The following is a 6,000-nucleotide window of genomic DNA, read 5'->3' as shown; positions in this document are numbered from 1 at the left end:
GGGCAGGGTACACGTTGTACTCTCTTAGATTTTATTTTCATTTAAAAAAATCTTCTGAGGTATATAATGTTAATTTCCTATTTTGACATGCACAGGCATTCATAGCTCGGAAGTAACTTCATTGAAATTCTGTTCAATCAGCATAATTGCTAAAAGAAGGGGCTTTTTATGGGCACGGTAATCAATCAGCGTGTAGCGTCCGGATGGGAGTCCGACACGGACGCGCGTTGCTATTACGTCCAAACACGGACGAAGTACAAAATGACCTCACGTGCAGTGTGATGTTAGAAGTGCACTGTGCGTATTGTAAGACACTCGGTGAAAGTGAAACAGGAAACACGAGACCAGGAAACACACACGATGTTTGAACTACGGTGAACAGTGAAACGCTATTCAGTGAGTTTGACCACAACCCCGAGACGTGACGAAATACCGGACAGGAACGATGGACCAGGACTGGAGAACAAGAGGCAGGGACTGACAGGACGGGCACTCGGGACTGGAACATGAACACCTAGAAAACAGACTGAGGGAACAAGAGACTACTAATCGCCAAGGGAGCACAAGAGAACCGCTGATTAAGAATCCGCAAGTAGTTCTGCTCCGCTGGCTCCTTTTATACCTCCGTGTCCTACGAGACTGTGAGGTGATACGTAAGCATTAACTAGCGGCACTGAGTGGCGCCGCCTCTGACCAGGAGGGGCAGTGACCCTGTGGGACGTGACACAGCGTAACCAAAATACCTCAGTGAAAACAATATCCATCAGGAATTGGAATATGTCTTTATAGGAAATTCTCTTAAAGCTAATAAAAAAAAAAATCATCCTCAAAATATATGTCACATAGCCATTCTAAAATTCAGATTAAGAGCACTGTACACTCCATGGAAAAAATTTCACTTGTTTTCAGACATCATATTATTGTGGTTGCCAAAATTTAAGAAACCAGGCTTTTCATTTACCTCAGATAATCTATTTTTGGTTTTGTTTTGTATGCATGATTCCTCTTAAGTTGTGGTACATTGGAACCTTAAATTTTTATGCATTCTCAGACCAGACCAGACCTCAGTCAAGGACCTGGGCAGCCTGTCAGCAAAGTAAGGAATGCAAAGGAAGCTTTTAAACTTTGTCACATAAAAGTTAGTCATGTTTGCATAAATATGTGGAACTTGGTCAAAATCACAAATAGGCTACAACCCATATTAAGCTGAAGATGACCTGATTCTAAAACTAAACCTCGTTAAAAACCGTTAGCTATACGCAAGATAAGCAGAAGTAAACTGTGCTTTTAACCAACTTTTTTATGTGCTTATATATCTTTTATGTACCCTTCATCACTGTATAATGTATTCTTAATTAATTATAAGAAACTTGTAAAAACTGTGAAATTGAATTTGTCATGGGTACACTGAGACCCAATGCCCAGTGAAATGGGAACTGAATAAACCTCCTGCAGTGATTCCCTGTCAATCTGTCCACATTTCTCTCTCTCCTTCGTTTAGTAGATGAAAATATTGGACACATGCTTGGGGGGTAGTCTTCTCTTCCTGGAGCCATTCAGCTGCATAAATATATGGGTCATAACCCTATAAATACCAAATCCCCAGGAGCATGAAGACAGTGACAGACAAACATTAATTTGCGGATTCTTCATCAGGTCTTTCTTGCTTGTCTTAGTGATCTCATAGTCCTCATTCTGTGTCTATTCACATACATCTAAAGTTCTGTTCACAGTGTGTTAGTGTTTAAGTCCAGAGCTTCAGTCCTGTCTTCATTTGTTCTCTGTACTCTTGCTCCAGTCTTGTGTCCCTGTCCTGTTTGAGTCACATTTCTGTATAGTCAGTCTTTCTCTCTTATGAGAACACTCAGTGTGTATCTTTGCTATGTGCTCCTTGTCTCACTTCAACACTTTTTTTCTTTGAATGGTGCACATGCAGTTTCACTCTGCTTTTTGAACATCTCCGTTTCCGTCCACATTTGCATGCACAGCAACACGCATCTGAGTCCGTGTTATCTCCGGACGTGGTGCTTACGAAACATTTCAGTTTTACATTTTATTTTTGAATATCTGAGGAAAAATAACTAATTTTGTTTTCTGAAATAAACTTTTAGCATGACATAGATCTCAGTAAAAATGGTGATTGGGAGAATATTTGTATGTATCTTTTGAAATATAGAAAATAATGGTAAGTTTCAAGGAGGTTGAATACTTCTGCAAGGCACTGTAACTGAGAGGCATCAGCGTATGAGGTGAAAGCTTACATTATGCTTACGAATAATATCACCCAATGGTAACATATAGAGTGAAAAAAATAATAGATGTTACGCAGAACACTGAGGCATATCAAACTGACATATAGATGAGAACGAAGGGATAAAGTCATCAGATTTAAGTACAAACTGTTTACTGTTAGATAAATACAAACGGAACCACTTCACAACAGTGTCCCTTAGTCCAGTCAGAGGTTCAAGTCCACTGAGACTGATATTATGGTCAACAGCATTAAACAAAGCACTCAAGTTCAGTAACATAACAACTGAGGAATGACTACCATCAGACTACCATGAGATAAGAAAATCAAACATGGGTGAAGGCCGTTTCAGTGCTATGACCAGGGTAAAAACCAGGCTGAAATTTTTCAAATATATTATGATGATTAAGATGATTTACAATTTGAAAAGCTACAACCTTTTCTAAAACTTTACCTAAAAACAACACATTAGAAATCTGTAATTAATTGCATCATTACAGACACGGTCGAAATTCATTAGGAACAGTCCAATAACAGTGACTTTAAAATCATTCAGAACACAGCCATTAAGTAACAAATTATTAACGGCATTAGTTATAGAAATCTGTGTATGAGTGACAGAGTGAGTGTGTTTCACTGATGAATGAATGAGTGACCCATTGTCAGCAGTGTATCCAGCAGTGTAAGTCACCTTGTTGAAAAAGGTGTGCGGACTGATAACACTACATAGAGTTCATTGGAAGTCGCTTTGGAAAAAAGTATCTGCTAAATAAATAAATGTAAATGTAAAGGCACAGTGAGAATGGAAATTGCAGCTTTCAGTAATTTAGTAGGGATTGAGTCTAAAGGACAGGAGACTGATTTATGTAACAAAATTAGCACGGTAATTTCAGTTCACACACACTGTCTGAAACCGCTTGTCCCAAACAGGGTTGCAGCAAAATGGCGCCTAACCTGGCAACACAGGGTGCAAGGCCTAAAGGGGAGGGGACACACCCAGGACGAGACGCCAGTCTGTCGCAAAGCACCCCAAGCAGGGCTTGAACCCAAGACCGGGACCCAGCCAAGTCCGCTGCACCACTGTGCCCCTGCACCCCCGACAATTTCAATTCCATTCAAATCAAATTATTTTTATAGAGCACTCTTCTCACGCAGTGACACAGAGCGTTTTAACATAGGCATAAGGCAAGAAAAACAAATAGATCAGATAAAGAAAAAAGAAGACAGTTGACTGACTAGCTGTAAGTATGCCTACTGGCCACAGAGGAAAGGAACAAAAACTCCCAACTGAAAATCGAGGGAGAAAAAAAAATCCTCTGGGGGTCCAAGGGCCAGTGGCTGCCCACCCCTCCTGGGCATTCTAGATTAAGTAACAATTCTAAGCCAGTTAACAAGTAATAATGATATTGCTGCTATCCGGTAGCTTGAATCCACAGCTCAGCATGGTACGTCTCGTCCATCATTGCAATTGGTCATCATCTTCAGTCAGTCAGTACAATTCGTCTAGACTGCTAGCCGGCCTCCTCGAGTCTTATGTAGGGAGACAATGCTCAACAAGGAGAAAGAACAGAGTTAGTCATTTGTAACTTAAACAATTCAATTTAATATGCATTGGTATGAAAGTGGTAAAAACAAACACAGGTAAGTGGAATTGCATTTTGAGGTGGAATGGCTGAGTATGCATGTAAGTCTTTAGTCTGGATTTGAAGACAGAGACAGACTGGGCATTTCTGACAGTAACTGGTAGAGTAGCAAGTAATAATGATTATGTAGCTAAACGGCATCTTGGATCCCCAGATCAGCATGGAACGTTTTGTTCGTCATGGCAGATGGACATCATCCTCTGTCAGCACGGGATTCATCTGTTACCACTGGCTGGCCTCCTCAGGTCTTATGTACCGAGGTAGTGCTCAACAAGAAGATAGAGCAGAGTTAGTAATTTGTTACTTAAGTAAATTTAATATGCATTTTTATAAAGGTGATAAAAAAACAACCAAGGCAGGTGGAATTACATTTCGAGGTGGAAAGCCTCAGTGAACATATAAGTCTTTAGTTGGGATTTGAAAACAGAAACAGACAGGGCATTTCTAACAGTAACTGGTAGACTATTCCACAGTTTAGGTGCTCTATAACTAAAGGCGGGACATCCTACTGAGGTCTTATTAATCACACGTACTTTAAGGTAACCTGCATTTAATGAATGAAGATATCGTCCTGGGATATAAGAATCAATGATCTCACAAAGGTAAGTCGAAGCAATGCCATGTACTGCCCTATAGGTCAAAAGTAGGATTTTATAATCAACTCTAAATCCAACCGGGAGCCAATACAACGATTTTAGTGTTGGTGTCATATGGTCAAACTTCTTAATTCTAGTGACAATTATCACAGCTGCTTTTTGTACCAGCTGTAGCCTGGATATAGTCTGGTATGGACAACCTGATAATAGCATTGCAATAGTCCAGCCTGCTTGAAACAAAAGCATGAACCAATTTCTCAGCATCCTGTCTACATAGGAATCGTCGTAATTTAGCTATGTTTCTTAACTGATGAGTTTATAATTACATGGGTTAATACAACCCAGATACAATTCCTTCAGCAGGGGTCTAATAACGGCAATTTCAAAAGCTTTTGGAACACAGCCATTAAGTAACAATGTATTAACAATGACAATGTTGACAATAGGTCCTCTAAGCATGGAAACTGTGGCTATCAGTAATTTTTTGGGGATTGGGTCTAAAGGACAGGTAGTACCTTTCACAGAGGAAATTAGCACGATAATTTCCTCTACAATTATTACGTCAAAGCTACAGAAACGGTGCTGACAACTAATATTATCATCGTCAGAACTGCTTATGCTGGCTAAAGACTGAACTAGAAGGTGCTATGGATTTGCAGGTATTCTCTAATTTCTTATTGAAAAACAATATAAATTCATCATTAGTAATGGAAGCAGAAATACACTGTTTATGTTTGTGTTTACCAGTTACGTGAGCGATGGTATTAAACAGGAAGTGAGGGTTCTTCCAGTTTTCATCAATTAACTTTGCATAGTATTTAGATCTGGGATGAAAGAGTGCTTTTCTATAATTTTTTAAACAATTGGATCAGGCTACATTATAAATGTTGAGTTTAGTTGAGAACACCATTTACGCTCTAATTTACAACATTCTAACTGTATTCCATGAGTTGAATAGTTGAACCACGGCAAGTTTCTTACAGTTTGAATAAGTTTAGTTTTTGGTGGAGTCACAGAGTCTAGGGCGAATTTTACCACTGAATTATACGCAAAAATCATTTGATTAATATTTACGCTTGTTCCAGAATGTGAGCTTCTAATACAATTAATAATTTTAGCAGTAGTATTTTCATCAATATGCCGCACAATTTTGGTCTTACTGCTGTCAGACGGCACCAGCAGGTGTAGATCAAAGGTTAATAAGGAATGATCGGAAATAGTCTCGTTTAAAGGAATAATATTTACATGATGAGCATCTACACCGTAGGTTATGATGAGATCGAGCGTATGGTTATGGGAATGAGTAGGACCGTTAACAACTTGAGTAAAACTGATGGAGTTTAACAGAGACAAAACGATTAGTGAGAGTATCACCCATCAACATAATTGCCATAAGTAATGACTAAATCGGTTATAAAGCTACTAAATTCCTCAAGAAAAGAGGAGTACGGTCCAGGTGGATGGTAGATAAGGGCTATAATTACATTGTGTTTTGATTTGGCGATGGGGG

Source organism: Scleropages formosus, chromosome 7 (genome assembly GCF_900964775.1).
Source record: "Scleropages formosus chromosome 7, fSclFor1.1, whole genome shotgun sequence".
Lineage (NCBI taxonomy): Eukaryota > Metazoa > Chordata > Actinopteri > Osteoglossiformes > Osteoglossidae > Scleropages > Scleropages formosus.
The sequence above is the reverse complement of the archived record's forward strand: the minus strand, read 5'-3'. Positions refer to the sequence as shown.